The sequence below is a fragment of the Bubalus kerabau genome, chromosome 14 (genome assembly GCF_029407905.1).
Source record: "Bubalus kerabau isolate K-KA32 ecotype Philippines breed swamp buffalo chromosome 14, PCC_UOA_SB_1v2, whole genome shotgun sequence".
In the NCBI taxonomy this organism is placed as follows: domain Eukaryota; kingdom Metazoa; phylum Chordata; class Mammalia; order Artiodactyla; family Bovidae; genus Bubalus; species Bubalus kerabau.
Genome location: NC_073637.1, coordinates 30,093,129 through 30,111,400, shown reverse-complemented (window position 1 = coordinate 30,111,400; position 18,272 = coordinate 30,093,129). Strand labels below are relative to the sequence as shown.

The following is an 18,272-nucleotide window of genomic DNA, read 5'->3' as shown; positions in this document are numbered from 1 at the left end:
GGTGTCTCCTGGGCTTGAAGTCCTAAAAATTCCTGCCAAATAAAACATAACTCTCAGCTTTTAGGTTGTGAATATTTTTTAAGTTGACAAGAGAAAGATTTTTCACTCCTTAGAAACAGAAATTTCGTTATTATTTAGCTTGTACCTTTATTCAAATTTTCTTCTAAAATTCCATGTAACATTTTCATTCTCATAGCTTAAAATTAATGGAAATAGTTTGCAGTAATGAATCAGGAACACTAGAGGTCAGGAGAGAACCAGCTAACCCGATGTTTTAACAGGTGTGAACAATCAGCGTTTTAGGGTAGTAAATTTTATTTGGCTTCCTGATGCAAAGAGCCAACTTATTGGAAAAGACCCTAATGATGGGAAAGATTGAAGGCAAAAGGAGAAGGGGGTGACAGAGGATGAGATGGTTGGATGGTGTCACCGACTCAGTGGACATGAGTTTGAGCTAACACTGGGAGACAGTGAAACACACGGAACCCTGGCTTGCTGTAGTCCATGGGGTTGCAAAGAGTCAGATAGCACTGAGCAAGTGAACAACAACAGGATTCTATGGGTCATTTGGTTGGGGCTGCTAGTGAGTTAACACCCAGGTGCCCTGCCTGAGGCCCAGGTACTTCTGGAGCAAACCAATGAGGCACTGAATTCATGCAGAGGGTCTTAATTCAGTTTTGCATCTGTGAACGGTGGGAGTTAGGGGCTCCTTTCCAATTATATGATGCTGTGTATCATTTGGGATTATTGTAGGAGTGTGTCTCAGCCTTTCCTACCTGTTTTTTTTTTTTTTTAAACACACCAAAAACATTTTGTATTGGGGTATAGCCAATTAACAAACTTGTGGTAGTTTCAGGTGAACAGCAGAGGGACTCAGCCATACATGTACATGTTTACATTCTCCCCCAAACACTCCTCCCATCCAGGCTGGCTCATAACATTGAGCAGAGTTCCATGTGCTACACAATAGGTCTTTGTTCGTTATCCATTTTAAATATAGCAATCGGTACATGACTATCCCAAAGTAGAATGTGGTTTAGAGTTAGCACCTAATTTTTATTCCATGTTTGCAGAGTTTTTTGTTTTAGCATCTTTATCAAATAATCATTTTTCCCCCTACTTATTTACAAAGCTGTCTATAATATATTAAATTATTATAAATGCTATTTTGTACTATTTTGTTTCCTTGATTTCTGCTTATTCTTTTTTTTTCTCCTTTTTTTAAATTGGAGGATAATTGCTTTACAATGTTGTGGTTTCTGCTGTACATCAACATGAATCAGTCATAATTTTTTATATATATATATAAAACCCCTGCCTCTTGAGCCTTTCTCCCATCTCACCCCTCTAGGTTGTCACAGAGCACCAGGAGGATGCAAGTCTCCCTATGTTTATTATGGCAGTAGTACTAATTTAGTTATAATGGCTTAGTAATATATTTTAATGTATGGCTAATCTTTTGTTTTTTAAAATAATTTGTTTTGATGTACTTTCCTTTTTTTATAGTAAATGAGTTTGAGGATTGGAAAAAACTTAGATTTAGAACATTTAGCTTTTTTTCATAAAGCAGTATACAATGCATCTTTTATATCTCTTAATTTAGTTAAGTAGTTTCATTTCTTATGAGGAGTTTTCTTAGGTGTTTCCTAGTCTATTACTATTGCTCAATGGAGTCTATTTATCTACTTTCTTAAATGCAAAGTTTTAAACATAAGTCTCTTAAACTCATCAGAATAGGATGTATTTTACAATTTTTATTTTATTTTTTAAAAATTATTTATTTATTTTTGGCTCCTCTGGGTCTTCGTTGCTGCACATGGGCCATCTCTAGCTGTCGTGAGTGGGGGCTACTCTTCACTGCAGCGCATGGGCTTCTCGTTGCGGCGGCTTCTCTTGTTGACGAGCACAGGCTCTAGGGGCTCAGGGCTACAGTAGTTGCAGTTCATGGGCTTCGTTGCTCCCCAGAATGTGGATCTTCCCAGACCCCATGACTTGAACCCACGTCCCCTGCATTGGCAGGCGAATTCTCATCTGCTGCACCACCAGGGAATTCCTGGATGTATTTTAAAATTTTTAACAGCATTAAAAAATTTTTTTTTGGAAAGAGTAATAGGTACTTGGCATACTGGCAGTCCACTCACATTTGTCTGTGAATTTTGTACCTGTTCTTTTCACTGAGCCATTTGTAAATTCTAGTAAATTTTAAACTGATTCTTGAGGGCTTATTGCATTTTATTTGTATACAATGTATGTATAAATATCTATAATTATATTATGCATAAATATAGCAGTGTTATTCATTTACCTTTTCTTTGTATACATATATGTATATATGCATTTTCCACATTCAATATGTGGATTCTTTCCTAGAAATAGAGTTGAATGTGCATGTTAAATAAATGAGGGCTGAATCAATTGGATATTTAAATGGTGCAATTAAAGTAGCACGGTTAAAGTTTACAGACATCTGCATATATGTGTGCATGTGTGTTAAGTCACTTCAGTCATGTCCTACTCTTTGCGACCATATGGACTGTAGCCCTCCAGGTTCCTCTGTCCATGAGATTCTCTAGGCAAGACTACTGGAGTGGGTTGCCAGGCCCTCCTCCAGGGGATCTTCCCAACCCAGGGGTCGAACCCATATCTCTTATGTCTCCTGCATTCATAGGTGGGTTCTTTACCACTAGTGCCGCCTAAGAAGCCCTTACAGATGTCTACTTTACATAAATAAAAGCATTCCAAGACTTGATAGGGTGGTCACAGCCTGTAATTTTCTGGATGGCATTTTCTCAAACCAGCTATTTACAGGTACGATCAGATGTGTGTGGATTCTTGTTGCTCTGGTACTACAATTAAGCTTCTACCTTTTCTTTCAAAGGTAAGGGTCTTTGAAACAGAAGGGTCTGACAAACTATATAGTACCTGTAGGGCCTCCCGGAAGCCACACAAATGATGCCCTTGTGCTGAACTGTAGTTTAAAGAAAGAACTGAGGCTGTGCAAGTGACCATGTGTCAAGATATTACAGCTCAGGTCTCATCACTTCTCATTAAGGCCTTGAGAATTCTGTGAACCTTGCCAGGTCTCTGCCTTGGGTCATTTTAACGTGTTTCCCTTCCAAAGTCTGGCTGTTAATTTTGACTTTTTTTTCCCTCTGTAGGAGTTCCTGTATTGTTATGACATAATAGTCATTTACTTTCCCTTTTGTAATAGAAAATTTCTGTTTTACCAAGTTTTTGTTTTGAAATATTCTGTCTTAAATGAAAACTTCAACTATTATACAAAGAATTCCTGTATATCCTTCACACAGATGGCCCACGTGTTAACATTTTACACATTTGTATTTTCACTCTCTTTCTCTGCTTTGTGTATGTGTGTGTGCAAGTAGGTGTGTATGTGCACACACACATATACTCTTCTAACTATGCTATGCTATGCTAAGTCACTTCAGTTGTGTCCGACTCTGTGCGACCCCATAGACTGCAGCCATCAGGCTCCCCCGTCCCTGGGATTCTCCAGGCAAGAACACTGGAGTGGGTTGCCATTTCCTTCTCCAATGCATGAAAGTGAAAAGTGAAAGCGAAGTCACTCAGTCGTGTCCGACTCTTAGTGACTCCATGGACTGCAGCCTACCAGGCTCCTCCACCCATGGGATTTCCCAGGCAAGAGTACTGGAGTGGGGTGCCATTGCCTTCTCTGACACTTCTAACTACATGAGATTAAATTGCAGGTGTGTTGCCTCTAATCCCTAAATATGGACTTCCCACGTGGCGGTAGTGGTAAAGAACCTGCCTGTCAATCCTGGAGACTTAAGAGATGCAGGTTTAATCCCTGGGTTGGGAAGAATCCCTGGAGGAGGGCATGGCCACCCACTTCAGTATTGTTGCCTGGAGAATCCCCATGGACAGAGGAACCTGGTGGGCTACAGTCCATCAATATTGAGTTGGTCAAAATGTCCATAACATCTTATAGGAAAACATGAACAAACTTTTTGGCTAGCCCAATACTTTAATATATATTTTCTAAAAACAGGACCATTTTCTTAAATAATACTGTGTAATCGTCACACCAACAGACTTTGTTAAAATGTTGCCAATTGTCCTACTATCCTTTGTTATGGCAAATGAAAAAAAATTGGGGGGCCTGGGATCTAATCCAGAATCACATGTGACATATGCCATCGTTAATGTCTTCTTAGTATCCTTTAGTCTCTTCCTCAGTCTTTGCCTTGCATATGTGAGTGCCAAGTTGCTTCAGTCGTGTCCGACCCTTTGTGACCCTACAGACTGTAGCCCACCAGGCTCCTCTTTCATGACCTTTAGTTTGTGAAGACTGTAGATGAATTATTTTGTGGAAGCTTTCTTTAATTGTAAAAAATCCTAAATCTTCAACTAGTTCCAAAGACATGAATTTTAATTAGCAATCGAGTTCTTGTTACCTTAATTTTCCAAGATGTAAAGTGAAGTCTTTTACCTCCTAATTATGATAAAGAAGTCAGTGTACAAAGGCAAACATGGGGAGGGAGTTGACACTTGCTGGGTACCTGCAAAGTCGCTGGACTGAGCAGTGATACACATCTCATTTAATCAGCGCATCCATCCTGTTGCATACACGACTATTATTGCTACCCCACATTTTGCAAATGAGGAAACAGGTGCTCAGAGATTGTAACCTGCTCATAAGTAAGATAATATTGAGAGAGTAACTCTGAATGTGAGCATAGAAGCCCAGTCCTTAGAGAGGTGAACAAATAGCCAGGTAAAAGGGAAATTCAGGTCGATGTCATCATTGAGCATTTAACTTTTCTATTTCAACCACATAGTATCAGCAAAAACAAACAAAAAAACTGTAATGATGAAAAAAATCCCAGGATGAGAGTTTGATCCCTCCACTGAAAAGACCTCTAATAACTAATTCATCTGACTGGTACCCACAGAATCCAGTCACTTCTCACCACTCTTGCCACCCCTTCTGTGGTCAAAGTCACCCTGTCTCTCACCAGGAGTATTGCAACAGTCTCCTTATCCACCACCTGTTCCTACTGTTGCTCCTCCAAGAGTCTCTTCCTTAACAAAGGAGCCAGAGTGATTTTCTTGTATCACTTTTTTTTTTAGATTCTACATATAAGTGATATCATATGATATTTATCTTTGTGGGACTTACTTCACTTAGTATGATCATCTCTAGGTCCATCTATGTTGCTGCAAATGGCATAATTTCATTCTTTTTCATGGCTGAGTAATATTACATTTTATATATGTTCCACATCTTTATCCATTCCTCTATCTATTGTGATTCTTTTTTTTATTTTTAAAAAATTTATTTTTTAATTGAAGGATAATTGTTTTACAGAATTTTGTTGTTTTCTGTCAAACTTCAACATGAATCAGCCATAGGTATACATATATCCCCTCCCTTTTGAACCTCCCTCCCATCTCCCTTCCATCCCACCCCTCTAGGTTGATACAGATTAAAAAAAAAAAAAAAGACATATTTATTTATTTATTTGGCCGTGTCAGGTCTTAGTTGTGGCACTTGGGATCTGTAGGCTCCAGAGCGCATGGACTTAGTTGCTCAGTGGCATGTAGGATCCTAATTCCCTGACCAAGAATTGAACCCATGTCCCCTGTGTTGCAAGGCAGATTCTTAACCACTGGGCCTCCAGGGAAGTCCCCACAGTGATGCTTGAGAAACCTGCCTGTGTGCTCAGTCACTTAGTCGTGTCTGACTCTTTGTGACCCCACAGACTGTAGCCCACCAGACTCCTCTGTCCATGGGATTCTCCAGGCAAGAATACTGGAGTGGGTTGCCATGCCCTCCTCTAGGAAACCTGGGTCCCCTCGTATTACTCTTCTGCTCAGAACTCTTCAGCTACTTCCTAACTCACTCAGAGTACCTGCCGATCTTATGTACTGGCCTCTGAGGTCTCAGGGATCTGGCATCATCTCTATCCTCACTCCACGCTGGCCACCAGCTGTCCCGACTTCCTTTCTGGGTCTTCCTGTCCCAGCTGCTTCCACACATGAGCTTCACACTCAAGCTCTCTGGTCTGAAATGCACTCCCCCTCCTGCCACCCACCCCGGAGCTGCTGGCTCACATGCTGCCTTCCTTCCTCCCTTTTGATCTTTACTGAAATGTCACCATCTGAATGAGCCTCTCCTGATCAAGCTACACAAAACTATAATTCTTGTTTCAGCGCTGCCTCCTCTCATTTCCTGTTTTATTTGGTTCCACAGCATATTTTTCTGTGTGATGTCGTTTTATTTTCTTGTTCGTGTCATTATTTTCTGCCTCGTCACTTAGAACATAATTCACACGAAAGTGAGGACTCTTTTGGGCTTCCCAGATGGCACTAGTAGTAAAGAACTTGCCTGCCAGTACAGGCGACATAGGAGACTCAAGTTCGATCTCTGGGTCAGGAAGATTCCCTGGAGGAGGGCATGACAACCCATTCCAGTACTCTTGCCTGGAGAATTCCATGGACAGAAGAGCCTGACATACTACAGTCCAAGGGTCACACAGAATCGGACATGACTGAAGTGACTTAGCATGCATCACCTAGAACATAATTTACATGAAGGTTGAAAGGTTGCTGTTGAATGACGCGAAGACACCGGGATTCTTGGCCCCCGGAGGAGGAGAATTCAATCCGGGGCCAGAGATGAGGTTTGATCGCTCAGAGCTTTTGTGTAATAAAGTTTTATTAAAGTATAAAGGAGATAGAGAAAGCTTCTGACATAGGAATCAGAAGCAGGCAGAAAGAGTACCCGCTTGCTAGTGTTAACAATGAGGTTATATAATCCAAAGAATGTCTGGAGGTTGTAAAGACCTCATCAGACCTACTCCCATAATTTTCATTTTAAAATAACACTGTCCTCAGGCAAGATACATCCTTGTAAAGACCAGGTCTACTCCCATAATTAACATTTTAAGATAACAGAAGGTTGAATCCAAAGACTGTCCTTAGGCAGGATACATTATTGTTATATAATCCTAAGGAACGTGGAGAAAGAAAAAAAGTTTGTCCTTTCTTCCTCCTTGAGAATTCCAGACCCCTCTCTCCTTGGGGACCCCTAGACTCCCTATCAACCTGCCTAGGAAATGACTCTCTCAAGGTGAGGACTATTTTTGTCCTACATCACTGCGTGTGGTTGATGCTGGTTAAATAATCAATGAAGGGCTGTGTGTTCAATGATGAAAAACTCCTGACTGGGCTGAACTTTGGTATACAATTCACCAGTAATGGACTTCAGGGGTGAAATTTAGTATTTTTTTTTTTAATTTTATTTATTTGGTTGCATTCAGTCTTAGTTATGGTGTGTGGGATCTTTTGTTGTGGTGCACGGGCTTCATTGCCCAGTGGCATGTGGGATCTTAGTTCCTGGACCAGGGATTGAATCCGGGTATTCTGCATTGCAAGATGGGTTCTTAACCACTGGACAGTCAGGGAAGTCCTGAATTCCAGTATTTTAAATGGAAATTTTGAGTATACTTCACTTTTGCTTTATGCATGCATTTTGCAACTTCATTCCCTGAGTATGAGTTGACTCCACTATAGAAGACCATGGCCATGTGACCCCTTTTATAAAATAAAGAACACAAACCTGGCAACTCAAGGGTCTGTAAAGCCTCTGATGACCATTGGTAAGTAAATGCTGGTGTCAAGTACCTCAGACATCAAATATACTGAAAAGTGTCCTGGGTTCATTTTCAATTTGAATAATTCAGTAAGTTTCAATTTGTTTCAATAAGTTGAAATAAGTTTCAGTTTGAATAATTCAACCCCCTCAAACATGAAGCTTTCTTGCTTCCAACTCAAAACCCATGTCAGCCCAGCACCATACACAGAAAAGAACATAAATCCAACTCCATAAAGCCCTGAGGAGTAATAACTGATGTTTTCATTCTGTTTTTTTTTTTTTATGAGGCTACAGAAGAGGTGGAGGGTGCACAGTCACAAATACATTCAGATTTCCTACCACTCTCTGTAGCTATCGTTCATCTTTAAAGTTCTGTAGTCACTCCAATCTCCTTCCCTTTCTGCTCAGACTTTTTCCTCTTCCTCCTCAGTCACCCATCCTGCCCCCGGTCTTCTTTCTTCCATGCATCTCATGACATTTGAAGATCAGTGATAACTCATGTAGATCAATGAAGCTTTTCTTGTTTTTTTTTTTTTTTTTTTTTCCTTCTTTTTTTTTTTTTTTTTGGCAACAACCCTGCTTCCACACTGGGCACAATAAAGGGGGAGATGGGGGAAGGAGGATTTTCCTCTCCCTCAGGCACAGACTGGGCTCCTCCATTGCTGGTTGTTGTTTAGTTGCTCAGTCGTGTCTTTTTGAAACCCCATGGACTGTAGCCCACCAGGCTCCTCTGTCCATGGGTTTCCCAGGCAAGAATATTGGAGTGGGTTGCCATTTCCTTTTCCATGGGATCTTCCTGACTCAGGAATCAAACCCGCGTCTCCTGCATTGACAAGCGGATTCTTTACCACTGAGCCACGAGGGAAGCCCATCTCTGGTAATATAGTGAATTCTCTCTCTTCTTAGCTGTGCTCAATGCCCCTGGCTCTTGCCCTTCAGCTTGCACCACATTTGCACGAACTCCTGAAGAGCAAAGAGGACGAACATCTGAAGGATCCCCTGCTGACAATTAAGCATGCAACAGGCTGTGCCTTAACCACGCCCATCTAATTGTGGTTCATTTGTCTAATACTAAAATGCTCTCAGGTCTACACAAGCCATCTGCTTTCTCCCCCGATTCACTGAGCCCTGATGCATTAAGTATCTGTAACACGATTTCTCTCCTTGTCATTAAAGATGGGTATGTGCTATGCTTAGTCGATCAGTCATGTCTGACTCTTGCGACCCCAGGAACTGTAGCCAGCCAGGCTCCTCCTCTGTCCATGGGCATTCGCCAGGCAAGAATACCAGAGTGGATTGCCATTCCCTTCTCCAGGGGATCTTCTCAACCCAGGGATCAAACCTAGGTTTCCTGCATTGCAGGTGGATTCTTTACTGTCTGAGCCACCAGGGAAGCCCAAAGATGAGTATGTGCTCGTGTAAATACCAGTTGGAAGGGTTGAGTCCTTTCTCAGATTTGTCAGTCGTGCTGTTTGCTCTATTAGAGAAGGAAATGGCAACCCACTCCAGTGTTCTTGCCTGGAGAATCCCAGGGATGGGGGAGCCTGGTGGGCTGCCATCTATGGGGTTGCACAGAGTTGGACACGACTGAAGCGACTTAGCAGCAGCAGCAGCAGCTGTTTGCTCTGTTATTATTGTGGGTTAGTCTACTTTTGGCACAATTTTACAGCATCATCGAAGTTCTACATTAATATTTAGATTTCACATGACCCAGATTTAATGATCTTAGTTCACACCCCAATGACGTAGGCTTAACTTTATGGTTCACTTGTTTTTGCTGTTTACTTTCCTGAGTTTCAGCCAAACTAAAGAAATTATGAAAACAGAGTCCGATGACCCGTGAAAGAAAATGCCACCTTTCTTGGTAAAAGAAAACCTGAATTCTTCTAGGTTGGCACCTTTGGAAGGGACTCTGCATGTGGGACTGGAGAAAGTGTAGACCCTGGCGCCTCGGCTCTTCGCCCCTGTGATACCTGAGTCACCCTGGCTTCACGGATGCCGCCTGCTCTTGGAGGCTTTTACTCAAAGAAGGAATGGGATCTCTTCTCCTAGTATCCCATGGCACTGCTGACTGAAGATGAAAACATTTTGTTTATTTATTACCAACTTGAATTTTCCTGAGCAGATTGTACAAGGAGAGGCTACAAAGTCTTCTTCTTTGGTCTATGACCCCAGCCCCCCAGCCCTGTCTCCCCGAGACAACCTGTGTAACTGGTTTCTCTGCATCTTCTAGGCTGAGACAAATACAGGATATGGTTTCCCTCTTCCCCTTTCACCAACGCTTGATAGAACACGGCACACACCACCACGAGTGACTCTGCCTCCGGCTGTGTCTTAGAACTACTCCAGCATACAGAGTTCCTCATTCTTTTCTCTCTCCCTTTTAAATACTTTATTTACTTATTTTTTTGCTGTGCTGGGTCTTTATTGCTGCACTCTGGTTTTCTCTGGTTTCGGCCATGGGGCTACTCTTTAGCTGGCAGTGTGCGGGTTTCTCATTGTGGTGGCTTCTCTTGTTGCAGAGCTCTGGCTCAGGAATTGTGATGCGCGGGCTTAGCTGCTCTGAGGCCTGTGGAATCCTCCCAGACCAGGGATTGAACCTGTGATCCCTGCATTGGCAATTGGACTCTTATCCACTGGGCAACCTTCATTATAAAAAGAAGTCCCTCATTCTTTTCTGTAATGACCACTGCATAGCTCTACCATAAATCTTTTAGCCAGTTTCCAAGCACTTGCGTTGTTTCCAGTCTTTTCCTATTACCAAAACCGCTTCAATAAAAATAGTGAAGAACAACTTTTTTGCACATATGTGGCATCTGTAAGACAATTTTCTGGAAACTGCTGGGTTGATGAATAGGTGCATCTTTAAGATTAGTACCTAGTGCCAAATTTACACTAAATATTTTCATGCACACCCTCCACCCCAGCACACACAAGTAATGTATACATTCAGCAAGAGTTTACAAAAGGCTTGGGAGCAACGTAAGGAGATAAACCTAGTAACCTAAATTTAGATAGCTCTTTATGAGCTGTGGCTCACTATTTTTTAATTGAAGTTTTTAAGAGTAATTTTTGGCTTTGTTTCAAGACTTGTGGGATCTTGATTCTCTGAGCTGGGATCAAAACCGAGCCCCCTGAAGTCTGTACCACTGGACCTTCAGGGGCTCCTTCCCTGTTCTTTAGTTTGTGGTCCATTAGAAAAAGCCTTCCTGACTATAACTGCTTGTGCAGAGCAGAACCTGTCAGCAAGGTTGGGGAGTTGTTTTTCTTCCCCTCACCTTCTGTACATCCTTCAACTTCTCTGAGCCAGAAGGTAACACACGATGCCTTAGGTAATAAAAGTAAGGAAATAGGAAGTCTAGTGTTCTTCCTATCTCCATTGTCCCAACACCAACATCTGGCCCGACTAAGTCTGATGTCCAAGGCTGAGTTTGAGGAGTAGGTGGGTAGCAAAAACACTGAGGAGACCACACGGTCCTTTGCTGTTGTTTAGTCTCTTAGTTGTGTCCTACTCTTTGCGACCCCATGGGCTGCAGCACGTGAGGCTTCCCTGTGCATCACCGTCTCCCAGAGCTTGGTCAAACTCATGTCCATTGAGTCTGTAATGAAGTCCTGGAAGGTGGAAAAGGGAGAAGGGATGAGGAGGGAGAGTCTTCTCTCCTGATATGAGAGGGAGGCTCTATGCTGCCCTGGGTGTGTTGTGGGTGATGTCACTGTTGGCTTGTATATCTTCGTAGGGCTGTGGAAAGATGCCACTGAAGATAGTCTCTATTCTTCCATGGGATCTTAAAAGGAAGATAATTTCCTTGGTTCCCAATCCTTGAATTTTATTAATTATTGGTGAAATTCTAATATAACAACTACTAATTACAATGAAAAAAAAAACAAAAAACCTTGGACAAAACTATCTGTAATAAAAGATGGTCAGGCAGCGTTTGCTATGTGGTTATCATGTGTGCTTGGGTGCTAAGTTGCTTCAGTGGTGTCGGACTGTTTGCAACCCTAGGGACTGTAGCCGTCAAGCTCTTCTGTCCATGGGATTCTCCAGGCAAAAATGCTGGAGTGGGTTGCCATGCCCTTCTCCAGGGGATCTTCCTGACCCAGGGATCGAATGCACATTTCCTGCACTGGCAGGCTAGTTCTTTACCACTAGTGCCACCTGGGAAGCCCGTGGTTATTATATTCCTTTCCTTTCCTTTCTGGGCCACAGCTCAAATCTCTTCTCTGCTTTCCTTGCTGTTTGGTGAGGTCCTTGTGACTACGTTCTGGATGGAGGAAAGTAGGCAGAAGTCCCAGGCACTGTTTCCAGGCCCGGCCCCTAAAAATTCACCCCCCATCACGCCTCCATGACATCACTTTTTCTGTCTTTCTTTCTTTCTCCATTTGACCAGCCAGAGGTGAAAGGCTTCCAGGCTTTAGGTCACAGGAAAGCCAGAGCACAGAATGAGTCTGGGGCCTGAATTCTTCTCTAAGAGAGCAACTCAGGAAAGCCTAAGATTTGTAGCCTCCAACTTATCAACTAAACACCACCACCAACAAAATAGGGGGACGCTAGTTCTCTCCTTGGACTGATCTCTGCTGGCAGGTTACTGTAACATCCAGATACATATGTGCTTCCAGGCAAGAAAGCATGAAAGTAGAATTCAAACTCACAGTAGAGCTTTCTCCAGCTTAATTTATTTATTGACAGGAAAGTAGAATTTATTGGTGGGCATGAGTAAGGAGGGGCCAATGCCAAGCTCTCATGAGTGTAGGGCCCGCCATCGGTCCAGAGGGCCAGGATTAGGCATTGACCCCACAGTCAATGGGATGAGCTGCTTTTCTGCCACCATGTTTTCAAATTCATCAGCATTCAGCTCCACTGCTTGGAGATTGAGATCTTCTGGTACCCAGGGAACTTGAACTTGGCCCTGTGAAGGGCCTCAATCACATGCTCCTTGCTCTGCAGCTTGGTGTGGATGGACATTACAACTTGGCCAATGTTGATCCTGGCCACTGTGCCCTGGGGTTTCCCAAAGGCACACACTTGTCTGGAGCATAGACTGGGGATAGCACGCCAGTCAGGAATGTCCACTGGAAGGGGTTGTCTCCAAGGTTTCTTAGGGCAACCTGTATGGGCAACAGGCTGCCTGCACTACCAGGGAGGCTGCTCTTTGCAGCTATGCCCCAACTTTAAGTAAAAAATTTTACCCTGAGTTAGAAGGGCTCAGATAATTCTGCATAAAACTTCTTCAGTGAAAGTCACTCAGTCATGTCCTACTCTTTGCGACCCCATGGACTATAGGGTCTATGGGGTTCTCCAGGCCAGAGTATTGGAGTGGGTAGCCTTTCCCTTCTCTAGGGGATCTTCCCACCCATGGATCGAACCCAGGTCTCCTGCATTGCAGGTGGATTCTTTACCAACTGAGCTATCATGGAAGCCCCAAAACTTTTTGAAATAAAAACCAATATAGAAGTCTACTTTGCAAACTAGAAGGTACTTCTAAGAAGAGTAAACTCTACTTCAGTGGCCCCCACCCTCAGACAATGAGGGTTAGAGCTGATATAAGCCATGGCCCTAAGAACAGCTTGTTGACTTTCATCAAGGGCAAGGAAGAGGGAGAAGGAGGGTGTTGAAAGGGACAGAATGGTGAGGGGAGGCTCATGTTCATGGGGATTCACTAATATGTCAGGGCCTGTGTTGACTACTTTCCATGTATTTTCTCACTTAACAACCAAATGGAGTTGGTGTCAGCCTCCTTTATTTATTTATTTTTTTACTTTACAATATTGTATTGGTTTTGCCATACATCAACATGCATCTGCCACGGGTGTACATGTGTTCCCATCCTGAACCCCCCTCCCACCTCCCTCCCCATACCATCCCTCTGGGTCATCCCAGTGCACCAGCCCCAAGCCTCCTGTATCCTGCATCGAACATGGACTGGCGATTCATTTCTTATATGATACTATACATGTTTTAATGCCATTCTCCCAAATCATCGCCCCCCCCCCACAGAGTCCAAAAGACTGTTCTATACATCAGTGTCTCTTTTGCTGTCTTGCATACAGGGTTGTTGTTACCATCTTTCTAAATTCCATATATATGCGTTAGTATACTGTATTGGTGTTTCTTTCTGGCTTACTTCACTCTGTATAATAGGCTCCAATTTCATCCACCTCATTAGAACTGATTCAAATGTATTCTTTTTAATGGCTGAGTAATACTCCATTGTGTATATGTGCCACAGCTTTCTTATCCATTCATCTGCTGATGGACATCTAGGTTGCTTCCATGTCCTGGCTATTATAAACAGTGCTGAGATGAACATTGGGGTACACGTGTCTCTTTCAATTCTGGTTTCCTTGGTGTGTATGCCCAGCAGTGGGATTGCTGGGTCATATGGCAGTTCAATTTCCAGTTTTTTAAGGAATCTCCACACTGTTCTTCATAGTGGCTGTACTAGTTTGCATTCCCACCAACAGTGAAGGGGGCTCCCTTTTCTCCACATCCTTTCCAGCATTTATTGCTTGTAGACTTTTGGGTCTCAGCCATTCTGACTGGCGTGAAATGGTACCTCATTGTGGTTTTGATTTGTATTTCTCTGATAATGAGTGATGTTGAGCATCTTTTCATGTGTTTGTTAGCCATCTGTATGTCTTCTTTGGAGAAATGTCTATTTAGTTCTTTGGCCCATTTTTTGATTGGGTCGTTTATTTTTCTGGAATTGAGCTGTAGGAGTTGCTTGTATATTTTTGAGATTAGCTGTTTGTCAGTTGCTTCATTTGCTATTATTTTCTCCCATTCTGAAGGCTGTCTTTTCACCTTGCTTATAGTTTCTTTTGTTGTGCAGAAGCTTTTAAGTTTAATTAGGTCCCATTTGTTTATTTTTGCTTTTATTTCCAATATTCTGGGAGGTGGGTCATAGAGGATCCTGCTGTGATGTATGTTGGAGAGTGTTTTGCCTATGTTCTCCTCTAAGAGTTTTATAGTTTCTGGTCTTATGTTTAGATCTTTAATCCATTTTGAGTTTATTTTTGTGTATGGTGTTAGAAAGTGTTCTAGTTTCATTCTTTTACAAGTGGTTGACCAGATTTCCCAGCACCACTTGTTAAAGAGATTGTCTTTTCTCCATTGTATATTCTTGCCTCCTTTGTCAAAGATAAGGTGTCCATAGGTGCGTGGGTTTATCTCTGGGCTTTCTATTTTGTTCCATTGATCTATATTTCTGTCTTTGTGCCAGTACCATACTGTCTTGATGACTGTGGCTTTGTAGTAGAGCCTGAAGTCAGGCAGATTGATTCCTCCAGTTCCATTCTTCTTTCTCAAGATTGCTTTGGCTATTTGAGGTTTTTTGTATTTCCATACAAATTGTGAAATTATTTGTTCTAGCTCTGTGAAGAATACTGTTGGTAGCTTGATAGGGATTGCATTGAATCTATAGATTGCTTTGGGTAGTATACTCATTTTCACTATATTGATGCTTCCGATCCATGAACATGGTATATTTTTCCATCTATTAGTGTCCTCTTTGATTTCTTTCATCAGTGTTTTATAGTTTTCTATATATAGGTCTTTAGTTTCTTTAGGTAGATATATTCCTAAGTATTTTATTCTTTTCATTGCAATGGTGAATGGAATTGTTTCCTTAATTTCTCTTTCTGTTTTCTCATTGTTAGTGTATAGGAATGCAAGGGATTTCTGTGTGTTGATTTTATATCCTGCAACTTTACTATATTCATTGATTAGCTCTAGTAATTTTCTGGTGGAGTCTTTAGGGTTTTCTATGTAGAGGATCATGTCATCTGCAAACAGTGAGAGTTTTACTTCTTCTTTTCCAATTTGGATTCCTTTTATTTCTTTTTCTGCTCTGATTGCTGTGGCCAAAACTTCCAAAAAGATGTTGAATAGTAGTGGTGAGAGTGGGCACCCTTGTCTTGTTCTTGACTTTAGGGGAAATGCTTTCAATTTTTCACCATTGAGGATAATGTTTGCTGTGGGTTTGTCATATATAGCTTTTATTATGTTGAGGTATGTTCCTTCTATTCCTTTTTTATCATAAATGGATGTTGAATTTTATCAAAGGCTTTATCTGCATCTATTGAGATAATCATATGGCTTTTATTTTTCAATTTGTTAATGTGGTGTATTACATTGATTGATTTGTGGATATTGAAGAATCCTTGCATCCCTGGGATAAAGTCCACTTGATCATGGTGTATGACCTTTTTAATGTGTTGTTGGATTCTGATTGCTACAATTTTATTAAGGATTTTTGCATCTATGTTCATGAGTGATATTGGCCTGTAGTTTTCTTTTTTTGTGTGTGGCATCTTTGTCAGGTTTTGGTATTAGGGTGATGGTGGCCTCATAGAATGAGTTTGGAAGTTTACCTTCCTCTGCGATTTTCTGGAAGAGTTTGAATAGGATAGGTGTCAGCTCTTCTCTAAATTTTTGGTAGAATTCAGCTGTGAGGCCATCTGGACCTTGGCTTTTATTTGCTGGAAGATTTCTGAGTACAGTTTCAGTTTCTGTGCTTGTGATGGGTCTGTTAAGATTTTCTATTTCTTCCTGGTTCAGTTTTGGAAAGTTGTACTTTTCTAAGAATTTGTCCATTTCTTCCACGTTGTCCATTTTATTGGCATATAATTGCTGATAGTAGTCTCTTATGATCCTTTGTATTTCTGTGTTGTCTGTGTGATCTCTCCATTTTCATTTCTAATTTTATTGATTTGATTTTTCTCCCTTTGTTTCTTGATGAGTCTGGCTAATGGTTTGTCAATTTTATTTATCCTTTCAAAGAACCAGCTTTTGGCTTTGTTGATTTTTGCTATGGTCTCTCTCTCTCTCTTTTTTTTTTTTGCATTTATTTCTTCCCTAATTTTTAAGATTTCTTTCCTTCTACTAACCCTGGGGTTCTTCATTTCTTCCTTTTCTAGTTGCTTTAGGTGTAGAGTTAGTTTCTTGAGGTATGCCTGTATTGCTTGAGGTATGCCTGTATTGCTATGAACTTTCCCCTTAGCACTGCTTTTACTGTGTCCCATAGGTTTTGGGTTGTTGTGTTTTCATTTTCATTCGTTTCTATGCATATTTTGATTTCTTTTTTGATTTCTTCTGTGATTTGTTGGTTATTCAGCAGCGTGTTGTTCAGCCTCCATATGTTGGAATTTTTAATATTTTTTCTCCTGTAATTGAGATCAAATCTTACTGCATTGTGGTCAGAAAAGATGCTTGGAATGATGTCAATTTTTTTGAATTTACCAAGGCTAGATTTATGGCCCAGGATGTGATCTATCCTGGAGAAGGTTCCATGTGCACTTGAGAAAAAGGTGAAATTCATTGTTTTGGGGTGAAATGTCCTATAGATATCAATTAGGTCTAACTGGTCTATTGTATCATTTAAAGTTTGTGTTTCCTTGTTAATTTTCTGTTTAGTTGATCTATCCATAGGTGTGAGTGGGGTATTAAAGTCTCCCACTATTATTGTGTTATTGTTAATTTCCCCTTTCATACTTGTTAGCATTTGTCTTACATATTGCGGTGCTCCTATGTTGGGTGCATATATATTTATAATTGTTATATCTTCTTCTTGGATTGATCCTTTGATCATTATGTAGTGTCTTTCTTTGACTCTTTTTACAGCCTTCGTTTTAAAGTCTATTTTATCTGATATGAGTATTGCTACTCCTGCTTTCTTTTGATCTCTATTTGCATGGAATATCTTTTTCCAGCCTTTCACTTTCAGTCTGTATGTGTCCCCTGTTTTGAGGTGGGTCTCTTGTAGACAACATATATAGGGGTCTTGTTTTTGTATCCATTCAGCCAGTCTTTGTCTTTTGGTTGGGGCATTCAACCCATTTACGTTTAAGGTAATTATTGATAAGTATGATCCCGTTGCCATTTACTTTATTGTTTTGGGTTTGAGTTTATACACCGTTTTTGTGTCTCCTTTCTAGAGAATATCCTTTAGCATTTGTTGGAGAGCTGGTTTGGTGGTGCTGAATTCTCTCAGCTTTTGCTTGTCTGTAAAGCTTTTGATTTCTCCTTAATATTTGAATGACATCCTTGCTGGGTACAGTAATCTGGGCTGTAGGTTATTTTCTTTCATCACTTTAAGTATGTCTTGCCATTCCCTCCTGGCTTGGAGAGTTTCTATTGAGAGATCAGCTGTTATCCTTATGGTAATCCCCTTTTGTGTTATTTGTTGTTTTTCCCTTGCTGCTTTTAATATTTGTTCTTTGTGTTTGATCTTTGTTAATTTGATTAATATGTGTCTTGGGGTGTTTCGCCATGGGTTTATCCTGTTTGGGACTCTCTGGATTTCTTGGACTTGGGTGATTATTTCCTTCCCCATTTTAGGGAAGTTTTCAACTATTATCTCCTCAAGTATTTTCTCATGGTCTTTCTTTTTGTCTTCTTCTTCTGGGACTCCTATGATTCGAATGTTGTGGCCTTTAATAATTGTCCTGGAGGTCTCTAAGATTGTCCTCATTTCTTTTAATTCGTTTCTCTTTTTTCCTCTCTGATTCATTTATTTCTACTATTCTATCTTCTAATTCACTAATCCTATCTTCTGTCTCCGTTATTCTACTATTTATTGCCTCCAGAGTGTTTTTGATCTCATTTATTGCATTATTCATTATATATTGACTC

General features: G+C 41.1%; 1 pseudogene; it reads right to left on the bottom strand.

The window, feature by feature from the left end:
* Nucleotides 1-12,720: 12,720 nt before the first annotated feature.
* Nucleotides 12,721-12,846, bottom strand: LOC129627484 (uncharacterized; annotated as a pseudogene).
* Between the last annotated feature and the right edge of the window lie 5,426 nt (nt 12,847-18,272).